The 16,313-nt window shown below is 41.9% G+C and overlaps 19 pseudogenes; all 19 read left to right on the forward strand.

Annotated features, from left to right (window-relative positions):
- Positions 1-377: 377 nt before the first annotated feature.
- On the forward strand, positions 378-496 carry LOC137113110 (5S ribosomal RNA; annotated as a pseudogene).
- A 251-nt stretch (positions 497-747) lies between these two features.
- On the forward strand, positions 748-866 carry LOC137112540 (5S ribosomal RNA; annotated as a pseudogene).
- An 864-nt stretch (positions 867-1,730) lies between these two features.
- Positions 1,731-1,849, forward strand: LOC137112774 (5S ribosomal RNA; annotated as a pseudogene).
- An 864-nt stretch (positions 1,850-2,713) lies between these two features.
- On the forward strand, positions 2,714-2,832 carry LOC137112775 (5S ribosomal RNA; annotated as a pseudogene).
- An 857-nt stretch (positions 2,833-3,689) lies between these two features.
- Positions 3,690-3,808, forward strand: LOC137113111 (5S ribosomal RNA; annotated as a pseudogene).
- A 251-nt stretch (positions 3,809-4,059) lies between these two features.
- Positions 4,060-4,178, forward strand: LOC137112541 (5S ribosomal RNA; annotated as a pseudogene).
- An 857-nt stretch (positions 4,179-5,035) lies between these two features.
- LOC137113112 (5S ribosomal RNA) lies at positions 5,036-5,154 on the forward strand (annotated as a pseudogene).
- A 251-nt stretch (positions 5,155-5,405) lies between these two features.
- On the forward strand, positions 5,406-5,524 carry LOC137112543 (5S ribosomal RNA; annotated as a pseudogene).
- Positions 5,525-6,381: 857 nt separating this feature from the next.
- On the forward strand, positions 6,382-6,500 carry LOC137112776 (5S ribosomal RNA; annotated as a pseudogene).
- Positions 6,501-7,095: 595 nt separating this feature from the next.
- On the forward strand, positions 7,096-7,204 carry LOC137112715 (5S ribosomal RNA; annotated as a pseudogene).
- A 251-nt stretch (positions 7,205-7,455) lies between these two features.
- LOC137112603 (5S ribosomal RNA) lies at positions 7,456-7,574 on the forward strand (annotated as a pseudogene).
- An 846-nt stretch (positions 7,575-8,420) lies between these two features.
- On the forward strand, positions 8,421-8,529 carry LOC137112696 (5S ribosomal RNA; annotated as a pseudogene).
- Positions 8,530-9,396: 867 nt separating this feature from the next.
- Positions 9,397-9,515, forward strand: LOC137112976 (5S ribosomal RNA; annotated as a pseudogene).
- An 858-nt stretch (positions 9,516-10,373) lies between these two features.
- Positions 10,374-10,492, forward strand: LOC137113192 (5S ribosomal RNA; annotated as a pseudogene).
- Positions 10,493-11,349: 857 nt separating this feature from the next.
- Positions 11,350-11,468, forward strand: LOC137112778 (5S ribosomal RNA; annotated as a pseudogene).
- A 1,823-nt stretch (positions 11,469-13,291) lies between these two features.
- LOC137112779 (5S ribosomal RNA) lies at positions 13,292-13,410 on the forward strand (annotated as a pseudogene).
- A 595-nt stretch (positions 13,411-14,005) lies between these two features.
- Positions 14,006-14,114, forward strand: LOC137112716 (5S ribosomal RNA; annotated as a pseudogene).
- Positions 14,115-14,365: 251 nt separating this feature from the next.
- Positions 14,366-14,484, forward strand: LOC137112604 (5S ribosomal RNA; annotated as a pseudogene).
- Positions 14,485-15,342: 858 nt separating this feature from the next.
- On the forward strand, positions 15,343-15,461 carry LOC137113214 (5S ribosomal RNA; annotated as a pseudogene).
- The last annotated feature ends 852 nt before the right edge of the window (positions 15,462-16,313 follow it).

The following is a 16,313-nucleotide window of genomic DNA, read 5'->3' on the forward strand; positions in this document are numbered from 1 at the left end:
AGGGTTAGCGACTGTCTTTTTGTTTGTTTATTTCTATCGGGCTAGCTAGCACTTTCTGTGGGAAATGGCAAATTTTGTTTATTATGTTGGCCTTGGTTCGCCCTGAGTTGTAGTGTCATGTTTTATTTGACACTTTCTTTCGTTTAAAATAAATATAATTCCGTTGGAACATCTCGATCCTGGATTTTGGTTTGGGGATCAGAGAGGGAACATGCTAATTTATCTTTGTATGTTGCACCCTGACCCCCTAGACAGGGGCGTAACAGACCAGTACAGTTATAGTACTTTGTACTTTGCCACATTTATTTTCTTCTTAGCAAGTGTCATGCATTCTGCTTCTCCAGCGTTTTTAAGAGCTGTTGATGATGTCAAATGCAGCTTACGGCCACACCGCTCTCTAAGCGCCCGATCTCGTCCGATCTCGGCAGCCAAATAGAGCCGGGCCTGGTTAGTACTTGGTAGGAAGACCGTCTGGGAATACCAGGTGCTGTAAGCTTTTTTGCTTGGGTTTACGGGCAGCACAAGCTGGTGTTACTGCCTATTTATTCATAGAAATTGTTCTATATTTTCATCAAATTTTGTTCTTTCATTGCTGTTTTGCTGCTTTATTGGTTTGTCAACCATCGTGCTTCTTTACTACTAGACCGGTACCGTTTTAGTACTTTGCCACATTTATCTTCTTCTTAGCGAGTGTCATGCATTCTGCTTCTCCAGCGTTTTTAGGAGCTGTTGATGATATCAAATGCAGCTTACGGCCACACCGCTCTCGAAGCGCCCGATCTCGTCCGATCTCGGCAGCCAAATAGGGCCGGGCCTTGTTAGTACTTGGTAGGAAGACCGCCTGGGAATACCAGGTGCTGTAAGCTTTTTTGCTTGGGTTTACGGGCAGCACAAGCTGGTGTTACTGCCAATTTATTCATAGAAATTGTTCTATATTTTCATCAAATTTTGTTCTTTCATTGCGGTTTTGCTACTTTATTGGTTTGTCAACCATTGTGCTTCATTACTAGTAGACCATGTTACGGTCCTGGCCCTATGTGTTGTTTTTATTTTGTTGTTCTTATAGGTGCCCTGCCTGATTGGCCAGATTTGGGGGAAGTACAGGAAGCTGATTGGTCCATCCTACACTTCCTGGAGTTTTAAAAGTACGGTTCCCAACAGCTAGCGAGGCTCTTTCTGGCATCAGCACCTGTTTGCTGTTCTTGGTTTCCAAACCTTATTTAGCATTTTTGAATTGTTAGGTTTTGTGCCGTGGTTTTGTTTATAAATTGTATATTTTGTAAATAGTATTAAATCTGTAGGGGTGGACTGCCATTTTCTTTTGATTTTTTTCTCTTGTTTTCACATTAGGGAGTTAGGGTTAGCGACTGTCTTTTGGTTTGTTTATTTCTATCAGGCTAGCTAGCACTTTCTGTGGGAAATGGCTTATTTTGTTTATTATGTTGGCCTTGGTTCGCCCTGAGTTGTGTCATTTTTTGTTTGACACTTTCTTTCGTTTAAAATAAATATCATTCTGTTGGAACATCTCGATCCTGGATTTTGGTTTGGGGATCGGAGAGGGAACATGCTAATTTATCTTTGTATGTTGCACCCTGACCCCCTAGACAGAGGCGTAACAGACCAGTACAGTTATAGTACTTTGTACTTTGCCACATTTATCTTCTTCTTAGCAAGTGTCATGCATTCTGCTTCTCCAGCGTTTTTAAGAGCTGTTGATGATGTCAAATGCAGCTTACGGCCACACCGCTCTCTAAGCGCCCGATCTCGTCCGATCTCGGCAGCCAAATAGAGCCGGGCCTGGTTAGTACTTGGTAGGAAGACCGCCTGGGAATACCAGGTGCTGTAAGCTTTTTTGCTTGGGTTTACGGGCAGCACAAGCTGGTGTTACTGCCAATTTATTCATAGAAATTGTTCTATATTTTCATCAAATTTTGTTCTTTCATTGCGGTTTTGCTACTTTATTGGTTTGTCAACCATTGTGCTTCATTACTAGTAGACCATGTTACGGTCCTGGCCCTATGTGTTGTTTTTATTTTGTTGTTCTTATAGGTGCCCTGCCTGATTGGCCAGATTTGGGGGAAGTACAGGAAGCTGATTGGTCCATCCTACACTTCCTGGAGTTTTAAAAGTACGGTTCCCAACAGCTAGCGAGGCTCTTTCTGGCATCAGCACCTGTTTGCTGTTCTTGGTTTCCAAACCTTATTTAGCATTTTTGAATTGTTAGGTTTTGTGCCGTGGTTTTGTTTATAAATTGTATATTTTGTAAATAGTATTAAATCTGTAGGGGTGGACTGCCATTTTCTTTTGATTTTTTTCTCTTGTTTTCACATTAGGGAGTTAGGGTTAGCGACTGTCTTTTGGTTTGTTTATTTCTATCAGGCTAGCTAGCACTTTCTGTGGGAAATGGCTTATTTTGTTTATTATGTTGGCCTTGGTTCGCCCTGAGTTGTGTCATTTTTTGTTTGACACTTTCTTTCGTTTAAAATAAATATCATTCTGTTGGAACATCTCGATCCTGGATTTTGGTTTGGGGATCGGAGAGGGAACATGCTAATTTATCTTTGTATGTTGCACCCTGACCCCCTAGACAGAGGCGTAACAGACCAGTACAGTTATAGTACTTTGTACTTTGCCACATTTATCTTCTTCTTAGCAAGTGTCATGCATTCTGCTTCTCCAGCGTTTTTAAGAGCTGTTGATGATGTCAAATGCAGCTTACGGCCACACCGCTCTCTAAGCGCCCGATCTCGTCCGATCTCGGCAGCCAAATAGAGCCGGGCCTGGTTAGTACTTGGTAGGAAGACCGCCTGGGAATACCAGGTGCTGTAAGCTTTTTTGCTTGGGTTTACGGGCAGCACAAGCTGGTGTTACTGCCTATTTATTCATAGAAATTGTTCTATATTTTCATCAAATTTTGTTCTTTCATTGCTGTTTTGCTACTTGATTGGTTTGCCAACCATCGTGCTTCATTACTAGTCGACCATGTTACGGTCCTGGCCATATGTGTTGTTTTTATTTTCTTGTTCTTATAGGTGGCCTGCCTGATTGGCCGGATTGGGAGGCAGTACAGGAAGCTGATTGGTCCATGCTACACTTCCTGGAGTTTTAAAAGTACGGTTCCCAACAGCTAGCGAGGCTCTTTCTGGCATCAGCAGCTGTTTGCTGTTCTTGGTTTCCAAACCTTATTTAGCATTTTTGAATTGTTAGGTTTTGTGCCGTGGTTTTGTTTATAAATTGTATATTTTGTAAATAGTATTAAATCTGTAGGGGTGAACTGCCATTTTCTTTGGACTGTTTTCACATTAGGGAGTTAGGGTTAGCGACTGTCTTTTGGTTTGTTTATTTCTATCAGGCTAGCTAGCACTTTCTGTGGGAAATGGCTTATTTTGTTTATTATGTTGGCCTTGGTTCGCCCTGAGTTGTAGTGTCATGTTTTATTTGACACTTTCTTTCGTTTAAAATAAATATCATTCCGTTGGAACATCTCGATCCTGGATTTTGGTTTGGGGATCAGAGAGGGAACATGCTAATTTATCTTTGTATGTTGCACCCTGACCCCCTAGACAGGGGCGTAACAGACCAGTACAGTTATAGTACTTTGTACTTTGCCACATTTATTTTCTTCTTAGCAAGTGTCATGCATTCTGCTTCTCCAGCGTTTTTAAGAGCTGTTGATGATGTCAAATGCAGCTTACGGCCACACCGCTCTCTAAGCGCCCGATCTCGTCCGATCTCGGCAGCCAAATAGAGCCGGGCCTGGTTAGTACTTGGTAGGAAGACCGTCTGGGAATACCAGGTGCTGTAAGCTTTTTTGCTTGGGTTTACGGGCAGCACAAGCTGGTGTTACTGCCTATTTATTCATAGAAATTGTTCTATATTTTCATCAAATTTTGTTCTTTCATTGCTGTTTTGCTGCTTTATTGGTTTGTCAACCATCGTGCTTCTTTACTACTAGACCGGTACCGTTTTAGTACTTTGCCACATTTATCTTCTTCTTAGCGAGTGTCATGCATTCTGCTTCTCCAGCGTTTTTAGGAGCTGTTGATGATATCAAATGCAGCTTACGGCCACACCGCTCTCGAAGCGCCCGATCTCGTCCGATCTCGGCAGCCAAATAGGGCCGGGCCTTGTTAGTACTTGGTAGGAAGACCGCCTGGGAATACCAGGTGCTGTAAGCTTTTTTGCTTGGGTTTACGGGCAGCACAAGCTGGTGTTACTGCCAATTTATTCATAGAAATTGTTCTATATTTTCATCAAATTTTGTTCTTTCATTGCGGTTTTGCTACTTTATTGGTTTGTCAACCATTGTGCTTCATTACTAGTAGACCATGTTACGGTCCTGGCCCTATGTGTTGTTTTTATTTTGTTGTTCTTATAGGTGCCCTGCCTGATTGGCCAGATTTGGGGGAAGTACAGGAAGCTGATTGGTCCATCCTACACTTCCTGGAGTTTTAAAAGTACGGTTCCCAACAGCTAGCGAGGCTCTTTCTGGCATCAGCACCTGTTTGCTGTTCTTGGTTTCCAAACCTTATTTAGCATTTTTGAATTGTTGGGTTTTGTGCCGTGGTTTTGTTTATAAATTGTATATTTTGTAAATAGTATTAAATCTGTAGGGGTGAACTGCCATTTTCTTTGGACTGTTTTCACATTAGGGAGTTAGGGTTAGCGACTGTCTTTTGGTTTGTTTATTTCTATCAGGCTAGCTAGCACTTTCTGTGGGAAATGGCTTATTTTGTTTATTATGTTGGCCTTGGTTCGCCCTGAGTTGTAGTGTCATGTTTTATTTGACACTTTCTTTCGTTTAAAATAAATATCATTCCGTTGGAACATCTCGATCCTGGATTTTGGTTTGGGGATCAGAGAGGGAACATGCTAATTTATCTTTGTATGTTGCACCCTGACCCCCTAGACAGGGGCGTAACAGACCAGTACAGTTATAGTACTTTGTACTTTGCCACATTTATTTTCTTCTTAGCAAGTGTCATGCATTCTGCTTCTCCAGCGTTTTTAAGAGCTGTTGATGATGTCAAATGCAGCTTACGGCCACACCGCTCTCTAAGCGCCCGATCTCGTCCGATCTCGGCAGCCAAATAGAGCCGGGCCTGGTTAGTACTTGGTAGGAAGACCGTCTGGGAATACCAGGTGCTGTAAGCTTTTTTGCTTGGGTTTACGGGCAGCACAAGCTGGTGTTACTGCCTATTTATTCATAGAAATTGTTCTATATTTTCATCAAATTTTGTTCTTTCATTGCTGTTTTGCTGCTTTATTGGTTTGTCAACCATCGTGCTTCTTTACTACTAGACCGGTACCGTTTTAGTACTTTGCCACATTTATCTTCTTCTTAGCGAGTGTCATGCATTCTGCTTCTCCAGCGTTTTTAGGAGCTGTTGATGATATCAAATGCAGCTTACGGCCACACCGCTCTCGAAGCGCCCGATCTCGTCCGATCTCGGCAGCCAAATAGGGCCGGGCCTTGTTAGTACTTGGTAGGAAGACCGCCTGGGAATACCAGGTGCTGTAAGCTTTTTTGCTTGGGTTTACGGGCAGCACAAGCTGGTGTTACTGCCAATTTATTCATAGAAATTGTTCTATATTTTCATCAAATTTTGTTCTTTCATTGCGGTTTTGCTACTTTATTGGTTTGTCAACCATTGTGCTTCATTACTAGTAGACCATGTTACGGTCCTGGCCCTATGTGTTGTTTTTATTTTGTTGTTCTTATAGGTGCCCTGCCTGATTGGCCAGATTTGGGGGAAGTACAGGAAGCTGATTGGTCCATCCTACACTTCCTGGAGTTTTAAAAGTACGGTTCCCAACAGCTAGCGAGGCTCTTTCTGGCATCAGCACCTGTTTGCTGTTCTTGGTTTCCAAACCTTATTTAGCATTTTTGAATTGTTAGGTTTTGTGCCGTGGTTTTGTTTATAAATTGTATATTTTGTAAATAGTATTAAATCTGTAGGGGTGAACTGCCATTTTCTTTGGACTGTTTTCACATTAGGGAGTTAGGGTTAGCGACTGTCTTTTGGTTTGTTTATTTCTATCAGGCTAGCTAGCACTTTCTGTGGGAAATGGCTTATTTTGTTTATTATGTTGGCCTTGGTTCGCCCTGAGTTGTAGTGTCATGTTTTGTTTGACACTTTCTTTCGTTTAAAATAAATATCATTCTGTTGGAACATCTCGATACTGGAGTTTGGTTTGGGGATCGGAGAGGGAACATGCTAATTTATCTTTGTATGTTGCACCCTGACCCCCTGGACAGGGGCGTAACAGACCAGTACAGTTATAGTACTTTGTACTTTGCCACATTTATCTTCTTCTTAGCAAGTGTCATGCATTCTGCTTCTCCAGCGTTTTTAAGAGCTGTTGATGATGTCAAATGCAGCTTACGGCCACACCGCTCTCTAAGCGCCCGATCTCGTCCGATCTCGGCAGCCAAATAGAGCCGGGCCTGGTTAGTACTTGGTAGGAAGACCGCCTGGGAATACCAGGTGCTGTAAGCTTTCTTGCTTGGGTTTACGGGCAGCACAAGCTGGTGTTACTGCCTATTTATTCATAGAAATTGTTCTATATTTTCATCAAATTTTGTTCTTTCATTGCTGTTTTGCTACTTTATTGGTTTCTCAACCATCGTGCTTCATTACTAGTAGACCATGTTAAATAAATTGTATATTTTGTAAATAGTATTAAATCTGTAGGGGTGAACTGCCATTTTCTTGGACTGTTTTCACATTAGGGAGTAAGGGTTAGCGACTGTCTTTTGGTTTGTTTATTTCTATCAGGCTAGCTAGCACTTTCTATGGGAAATGGCTTATTTTGTTTATTATGTTGGCCTTGGTTCGCCCTGAGTTGTAGTGTCATGTTTTGTTTGACACTTTCTTTCGTTTAAAATAAATATCATTCTGTTGGAACATCTCGATCCTGGATTTTGGTTTGGGGATCGGAGAGGGAACATGCTAATTTATCTTTGTATGTTGCACCCTGACCCCCTGGACAGGGGCGTAACAGACCAGTACAGTTATAGTACTTTGTACTTTGCCACATTTATCTTCTTCTTAGCAAGTTTCATGCATTCTGCTTCTCCAACGTTTTTATGCAGCTTACGGCCACACCGCTCTCTAAGCGCCCGATCTCGGCAGCCAAATAGAGCCGGGCCTGGTTAGTACTTGGTAGGAAGACCGCCTGGGAATACCAGGTGCTGTAAACTTTTTTGCTTGGGTTTACGGACAGCACAAGCTGGTGTTACTGCCTATTTATTCATAGAAATTGTTCTATATTTTCATCAAATTTTGTTCTTTCATTGCTGTTTTGCTGCTTTATTGGTTTGTCAACCATCGTGCTTCTTTACTACTAGACCGGTACCGTTTTAGTACTTTGCCACATTTATCTTCTTCTTAGCGAGTGTCATGCATTCTGCTTCTCCAGCGTTTTTAGGAGCTGTTGATGATATCAAATGCAGCTTACGGCCACACTGCTCTCGAAGCGCCCGATCTCGTCCGATCTCGGCAGCCAAATAGGGCCGGGCCTTGTTAGTACTTGGTAGGAAGACCGCCTGGGAATACCAGGTGCTGTAAGCTTTTTTGCTTGGGTTTACGGGCAGCACAAGCTGGTGTTACTGCCTATTTATTCATAGAAATTGTTCTATATTTTCATCAAATTTTGTTCTTTCATTGCGGTTTTGCTACTTTATTGGTTTGTCAACCATCGTGCTTCATTACTAGTAGACCATGTTACGGTCCTGGCCTTATGTGTTGTTTTTATTTTTTTGTTCTTATAGGTGCCCTGCCTGATTGGCCGGATTGGGGGGCAGTACAGGAAGCTGATTGGTCCATCCTACACTTCCTGGAGTTTTAAAAGTACGGTTCCCAACAGCTAGCGAGGCTCTTTCTGGCCGCAGCACCTGTTTGCTGTTCTTGGTTTCCAAACCTTATTTAGCATTTTTGAATTGTTAGGTTTTGTGCCGTGGTTTTGTTTATAAATTGTTTATTTTGTAAATAGTATTAAATCTTTAGGGGTGAACAGCCATTTTCTTTTGATTGTTTTCTCTTGTTTTCACATTAGGGAGTTAGGGTTAGCGACTGTCTTTTGGTTTGTTTATTTCTATCAGGCTAGCTAGCGCTTTCTGTGGGAAATGGCTTATTTTGTTTATTATGTTGGCCTTGGTTCGCCCTGAGTTGTAGTGTCATGTTTTGTTTGACACTTTCTTTCGTTTAAAATAAATATCATTCTGTTGGAACATCTCGATCCTGGATTTTGGTTTGGGGATCGGAGAGGGAACATGCTAATTTATCTTTGTATGTTGCACCCTGAGCCCCTAGACAGGGGCGTAACAGACCAGTACAGTTATAGTACTTTGTACTTTGCCACATTTATCTTCTTCTTAGCAAGTTTCATGCATTCTGCTTCTCCAACGTTTTTATGCAGCTTACGGCCACACCGCTCTCTAAGCGCCCGATCTCGGCAGCCAAATAGAGCCGGGCCTGGTTAGTACTTGGTAGGAAGACCGCCTGGGAATACCAGGTGCTGTAAGCTTTTTTGCTTGGGTTTACGGGCAGCACAAGCTGGTGTTACTGCCTATTTATTCATAGAAATTGTCCTATATTTTCATCAAATTTTGTTCTTTCATTGCTGTTTTGCTACTTTATTGGTTTGCCAACCATCGTGCTTCATTACTAGTAGACCATGTTACGGTCCTGGCCATATGTGTTGTTTTTATTTTCTTGTTCTTATAGGTGCCCTGCCTGATTGGCCGGATTTGGGGGCAGTACAGGAAGCTGATTGGTCCATCCTACACTTCCTGGAGTTTTAAAAGTACGGTTCCCAACAGCTAGCGAGGCTCTTTCTGGCATCAGCACCTGTTTGCTGTTCTTGGTTTCCAAATCTTATTTAGCATTTTTGAATTGTTAGGTTTTGTGCCGTGGTTTTGTTTATAAATTGTATATTTTGTAAATAGTATTAAATCTGTAGGGGTGGACTGCCATTTTCTTTTGATTGTTTTCTCTTGTTTTCACATTAGGGAGTTAGGGTTAGCGACTGTCTTTTGGTTTGTTTATTTCTATCAGGCTAGCTAGCGCTTTCTGTGGGAAATGGCTTATTTTGTTTATTATGTTGGCCTTGGTTCGCCCTGAGTTGTAGTTTCATGTTTTGTTTGACACTTTCTTTCGTTTAAAATAAATATCATTCTGTTGGAACATCTCGATCCTGGATTTTGGTTTGGGGATCGGAGAGGGAACATGCTAATTTATCTTTGTATGTTGCACCCTGAGCCCCTAGACAGGGGCGTAACAGACCAGTACAGTTATAGTACTTTGTACTTTGCCACATTTATCTTCTTCTTAGCAAGTGTCATGCATTCTGCTTCTCCAGCGTTTTTAAGAGCTGTTGATGATGTCAAATGCAGCTTACGGCCACACCGCTCTTTAAGCGCCCGATCTCGTCCGATCTCGGCAGCCAAATAGGGCCGGGCCTGGTTAGTACTTGGTAGGAAGACCGCCTGGGAATACCAGGTGCTGTAAGCTTTTTTGCTTGGGTTTACGGGCAGCACAAGCTGGTGTTACTGCCTATTTATTCATAGAAATTGTTCTATATTTTCATCAAATTTTGTTCTTTCATTGCTGTTTTGCTACTTTATTGGTTTGCCAACCATCGTGCTTCATTACTAGTAGACCATGTTACGGTCCTGGCCATATGTGTTGTTTTTATTTTCTTGTTCTTATAGGTGCCCTGCCTGATTGGCCGGATTTGGGGGAAGTACAGGAAGCTGATTGGTCCATCCTACACTTCCTGGAGTTTTAAAAGTACGGTTCCCAACAGCTAGCGAGGCTCTTTCTGGCATCAGCACCTGTTTGCTGTTCTTGGTTTCCAAACCTTATTTAGCATTTTTGAATTGTTAGGTTTTGTGCCGTGGTTTTGTTTATAAATTGTATTTTTTTGTAAATAGTATTAAATCTGTAGGGGTGAACTGCCATTTTCTTTGGACTGTTTTCACATTAGGGAGTTAGGGTTAGCGACTGTCTTTTGGTTTGTTTATTTCTATCAGGCTAGCTAGCGCTTTCTGTGGGAAATGGCTTATTTTGTTTATTATGTTGGCCTTGGTTCGCCCTGAGTTGTAGTGTCATGTTTTGTTTGACACTTTCTTTCGTTTAAAATAAATATCATTCTGTTGGAACATCTCGATCCTGGATTTTGGTTTGGGGATCGGAGAGGGAACATGCTAATTTATCTTTGTATGTTGCACCCTGAGCCCCTAGACAGGGGCGTAACAGACCAGTACAGTTATAGTACTTTGTACTTTGCCACATTTATCTTCTTCTTAGCAAGTGTCATGCATTCTGCTTCTCCAGCGTTTTTAAGAGCTGTTGATGATGTCAAATGCAGCTTACGGCCACACCGCTCTTTAACCGCCCGATCTCGTCCGATCTCGGCAGCCAAATAGGGCCGGGCCTGGTTAGTACTTGGTAGGAAGACCGCCTGGGAATACCAGGTGCTGTAAGCTTTTTTGCTTGGGTTTACGGGCAGCACAAGCTGGTGTTACTGCCTATTTATTCATAGAAATTGTTCTATATTTTCATCAAATTTTGTTCTTTCATTGCTGTTTTGCTACTTTATTGGTTTGCCAACCATCGTGCTTCATTACTAGTAGACCATGTTACGGTCCTGGCCATATGTGTTGTTTTTTTTTTCTTGTTCTTATAGGTGCCCTGCCTGATTGGCCGGATTTGGGGGAAGTACAGGAAGCTGATTGGTCCATCCTACACTTCCTGGAGTTTTAAAAGTACGGTTCCCAACAGCTAGCGAGGCTCTTTCTGGCATCAGCACCTGTTTGCTGTTCTTGGTTTCCAAACCTTATTTAGCATTTTTGAATTGTTAGGTTTTGTGCCGTGGTTTTGTTTATAAATTGTATATTTTGTAAATAGTATTAAATCTGTAGGGGTGAACTGCCATTTTCTTTGGACTGTTTTCACATTAGGGAGTTAGGGTTAGCGACTGTCTTTTGGTTTGTTTATTTCTATCAGGCTAGCTAGCGCTTTCTGTGGGAAATGGCTTATTTTGTTTATTATGTTGGCCTTGGTTCGCCCTGAGTTGTAGTGTCATGTTTTGTTTGACACGTTCTTTCGTTTAAAATAAATATCATTCTGTTGGAACATCTCAATCCTGGATTTTGGTTTGAGGATCGGAGAGGGAACATGCAAATTTATCTTTGTATGTTTCACCCTGACCCCCTAGAAAGGGGCGTAACAGACCAGTACAGTTATAGTACTTTGTACTTTGCCACATTTATCTTCTTCTTAGCAAGTGTCATGCATTCTGCTTCTCCAGCGTTTTTAAGAGCTGTTGATGATGTCAAATGCAGCTTACGGCCACACCGCTCTCTAAGCGCCCGATCTCGTCCGATCTCGGCAGCCAAATAGAGCCGGGCCTGGTTAGTACTTGGTAGGAAGACCGCCTGGGAATACCAGGTGCTGTAAGCTTTTTTGCTTGGGTTTACGGGCAGCACAAGCTGGTGTTACTGCCTATTTATTCATAGAAATTGTTCTATATTTTCATCAAATTTTGTTCTTTCATTGCTGTTTTGCTACTTTATTGGTTTGCCAACCATCGTGCTTCATTACTAGTAGACCATGTTACGGTCCTGGCCATATGTGTTGTTTTTATTTTCTTGTTCTTATAGGTGCCCTGCCTGATTGGCCGGATTGGGGGGCAGTACAGGAAGCTGATTGGTCCATCCTACACTTACTGGAGTTTTAAAAGTACGGTTCCCAACAGCTAGCGAGGCTCTTTCTGGCCGCAGCACCTGTTTGCTGTTCTTGGTTTCCAAACCTTATTTAGCATTTTTGAATTGTTAGGTTTTGTGCCGTGGTTTTGTTTATAAATTGTTTATTTTGTAAATAGTATTAAATCTTTAGGGGTGAACAGCCATTTTCTTTTGATTGTTTTCTCTTGTTTTCACATTAGGGAGTTAGGGTTAGCGACTGTCTTTTGGTTTGTTTATTTCTATCAGGCTAGCTAGCACTTTTTGTGGGAAATGGCTTATTTTGTTTATTATGTTTGCCTTGGTTCGCCCTGAGTTGTAGTGTCATGTTTTGTTTGACACTTTCTTTCGTTTAAAATAAATATCATTCTGTTGGAACATCTCGATCCTGGATTTTGGTTTGGGGATCGGAGAGGGAACATGCTAATTTATCTTTGTATGTTGCACCCTGACCCCCTGGACAGGGGCGTAACAGACCAGTACAGTTATAGTACTTTGTACTTTGCCACATTTATCTTCTTCTTAGCAAGTTTCATGCATTCTGCTTCTCCAACGTTTTTATGCAGCTTACGGCCACACCGCTCTCTAAGCGCCCGATCTCGGCAGCCAAATAGAGCCGGGCCTGGTTAGTACTTGGTAGGAAGACCGCCTGGGAATAAAAGGTGCTGTAAGCTTTTTTGCTTGGGTTTACGGGCAGCACAAGCTGGTGTTACTGCCTATTTATTCATAGAAATTGTTCTATATTTTCATCAAATTTTGTTCTTTCATTGCTGTTTTGCTACATTATTGGTTTGTCAACCATCGTGCTTCATTACTAGTAGACCATGTTACGGTCCTGGCCATATGTGTTGTTTTTATTTTGTTGTTCTTATAGGTGCCCTGCCTGATTGGCCGGATTGAGGGGCAGTACAGGAAGCTGATTGGTCCATCCTACACTTCCTGGAGTTTTAAAAGTACAGTTCCCAACAGCTAGCGAGGCTCTTTCTGGCAGCAGCACCTGTTTGCTGTTCTTGGTTTCCAAACCTTATTTAGCATTTTTGAATTGTTAGGTTTTGTGCCGTGGTTTTGTTTATAAATTGTATATTTTTGTAAATAGTATTAAATCTGTAGGGGTGAACAGCCATTTTCTTTTGATTGTTTTCTCTTGTTTTCACATTAGGGAGTTAGGGTTAGCGACTGTCTTTTGGTTTGTTTATTTCTATCAGGCTAGCTAGCACTTTCTGTGGGAAATGGCTTATTTTGTTTATTATGTTGGCCTTGGTTCGCCCTGAGTTGTAGTGTCATGTTTTGTTTGACACTTTCTTTCGTTTAAAATAAATATCATTCTGTTGGAACATCTCGATACTGGAGTTTGGTTTGGGGATCGGAGAGGGAACATGCTAATTTATCTTTGTATGTTGCACCCTGACCCCCTGGACAGGGGCGTAACAGACCAGTACAGTTATAGTACTTTGTACTTTGCCACATTTATCTTCTTCTTAGCAAGTGTCATGCATTCTGCTTCTCCAGCGTTTTTAAGAGCTGTTGATGATGTCAAATGCAGCTTACGGCCACACCGCTCTCTAAGCGCCCGATCTCGTCCGATCTCGGCAGCCAAATAGAGCCGGGCCTGGTTAGTACTTGGTAGGAAGACCGCCTGGGAATACCAGGTGCTGTAAGCTTTCTTGCTTGGGTTTACGGGCAGCACAAGCTGGTGTTACTGCCTATTTATTCATAGAAATTGTTCTATATTTTCATCAAATTTTGTTCTTTCATTGCTGTTTTGCTACTTTATTGGTTTCTCAACCATCGTGCTTCATTACTAGTAGACCATGTTAAATAAATTGTATATTTTGTAAATAGTATTAAATCTGTAGGGGTGAACTGCCATTTTCTTGGACTGTTTTCACATTAGGGAGTAAGGGTTAGCGACTGTCTTTTGGTTTGTTTATTTCTATCAGGCTAGCTAGCACTTTCTATGGGAAATGGCTTATTTTGTTTATTATGTTGGCCTTGGTTCGCCCTGAGTTGTAGTGTCATGTTTTGTTTGACACTTTCTTTCGTTTAAAATAAATATCATTCTGTTGGAACATCTCGATCCTGGATTTTGGTTTGGGGATCGGAGAGGGAACATGCTAATTTATCTTTGTATGTTGCACCCTGACCCCCTGGACAGGGGCGTAACAGACCAGTACAGTTATAGTACTTTGTACTTTGCCACATTTATCTTCTTCTTAGCAAGTTTCATGCATTCTGCTTCTCCAACGTTTTTATGCAGCTTACGGCCACACCGCTCTCTAAGCGCCCGATCTCGGCAGCCAAATAGAGCCGGGCCTGGTTAGTACTTGGTAGGAAGACCGCCTGGGAATACCAGGTGCTGTAAACTTTTTTGCTTGGGTTTACGGACAGCACAAGCTGGTGTTACTGCCTATTTATTCATAGAAATTGTTCTATATTTTCATCAAATTTTGTTCTTTCATTGCTGTTTTGCTGCTTTATTGGTTTGTCAACCATCGTGCTTCTTTACTACTAGACCGGTACCGTTTTAGTACTTTGCCACATTTATCTTCTTCTTAGCGAGTGTCATGCATTCTGCTTCTCCAGCGTTTTTAGGAGCTGTTGATGATATCAAATGCAGCTTACGGCCACACTGCTCTCGAAGCGCCCGATCTCGTCCGATCTCGGCAGCCAAATAGGGCCGGGCCTTGTTAGTACTTGGTAGGAAGACCGCCTGGGAATACCAGGTGCTGTAAGCTTTTTTGCTTGGGTTTACGGGCAGCACAAGCTGGTGTTACTGCCTATTTATTCATAGAAATTGTTCTATATTTTCATCAAATTTTGTTCTTTCATTACTGTTTTGCTACTTTATTGGTTTGTCAACCATCGTGCTTCATTACTAGTAGACCATGTTACGGTCCTGGCCATATGTGTTGTTTTTATTTTGTTGTTCTTATAGGTGCCCTGCCTGATTGGCCGGATTGGGGGGCAGTACAGGAAGCTGATTGGTCCATCCTACACTTCCTGGAGTTTTAAAAGTACGGTTCCCAACAGCTAGCGAGGCTCTTTCTGGCATCAGCACCTGTTTGCTGTTCTTGGTTTACCAAACCTTATTTAGCATTTTTGAATTGTTAGGTTTTGTGCCGTGGTTTTGTTTATAAATTGTATATTTTGTAAATAGTATTAAATCTGTAGGGGTGAACTGCCATTTTCTTTGGACTGTTTTCACATTAGGGAGTTAGGGTTAGCGACTGTCTTTTGGTTTGTTTATTTCTATCAGGCTAGCTAGCACTTTCTGTGGGAAATGGCTTATTTTGTTTATTATGTTGGCCTTGGTTCGCCCTGAGTTGTAGTGTCATGTTTTGTTTGACACTTTCTTTCTTTTAAAATAAATATCATTCTGTTGGAACATCTCGATCCTGGATTTTGGTTTGGGGATCGGAGAGGGAACATGCTAATTTATCTTTGTATGTTGCACCCTGAGCCCCTAGACATGGGCGTTACCGACCAGTACAGTTATAGTACTTTGTACTTTGCCACATTTATCTTCTTCTTAGCAAGTGTCATGCATTCTGCTTCTCCAGCGTTTTTAAGAGCTGTTGATGATGTCAAATGCAGCTTACGGCCACACCGCTCTCTGAGCGCCCGATCTCGTCCGATCTCGGCAGCCAAATAGGGCCGGGCCTGGTTAGTACTTGGTAGGAAGACCGCCTGGGAATACCAGGTGCTGTAAGCTTTTTTGCTTGGGTTTACGGGCAGCACAAGCTGGTGTTACTGCCTATTTATTCATAGAAATTGTCCTATATTTTCATCAAATTTTGTTCTTTCATTGCTGTTTTGCTACTTTATTGGTTTGCCAACCATCGTGCTTCATTACTAGTAGACCATGTTACGGTCCTGGCCATATGTGTTGTTTTTATTTTCTTGTTCTTATAGGTGCCCTGCCTGATTGGCCGGATTTGGGGGCAGTACAGGAAGCTGATTGGTCCATCCTACACTTCCTGGAGTTTTAAAAGTACGGTTCCCAACAGCTAGCGAGGCTCTTTCTGGCATCAGCACCTGTTTGCTGTTCTTGGTTTCCAAATCTTATTTAGCATTTTTGAATTGTTAGGTTTTGTGCCGTGGTTTTGTTTATAAATTGTATATTTTGTAAATAGTATTAAATCTGTAGGGGTGGACTGCCATTTTCTTTTGATTGTTTTCTCTTGTTTTCACATTAGGGAGTTAGGGTTAGCGACTGTCTTTTGGTTTGTTTATTTCTATCAGGCTAGCTAGCGCTTTCTGTGGGAAATGGCTTATTTTGTTTATTATGTTGGCCTTGGTTCGCCCTGAGTTGTAGTGTCATGTTTTGTTTGACACTTTCTTTCGTTTAAAATAAATATCATTCTGTTGGAACATCTCGATCCTGGATTTTGGTTTGGGGATCGGAGAGGGAACATGCTAATTTATCTTTGTATGTTGCACCCTGAGCCCCTAGACAGGGGCGTAACAGACCAGTACAGTTATAGTACTTTGTACTTTGCCACATTTATCTTCTTCTTAGCAAGTGTCATGCATTCTGCTTCTCCAGCGTTTTTAAGAGCTGTTG

The sequence above is a fragment of the Channa argus genome, unplaced genomic scaffold, assembly GCF_033026475.1.
Source record: "Channa argus isolate prfri unplaced genomic scaffold, Channa argus male v1.0 Contig014, whole genome shotgun sequence".
Lineage (NCBI taxonomy): Eukaryota > Metazoa > Chordata > Actinopteri > Anabantiformes > Channidae > Channa > Channa argus.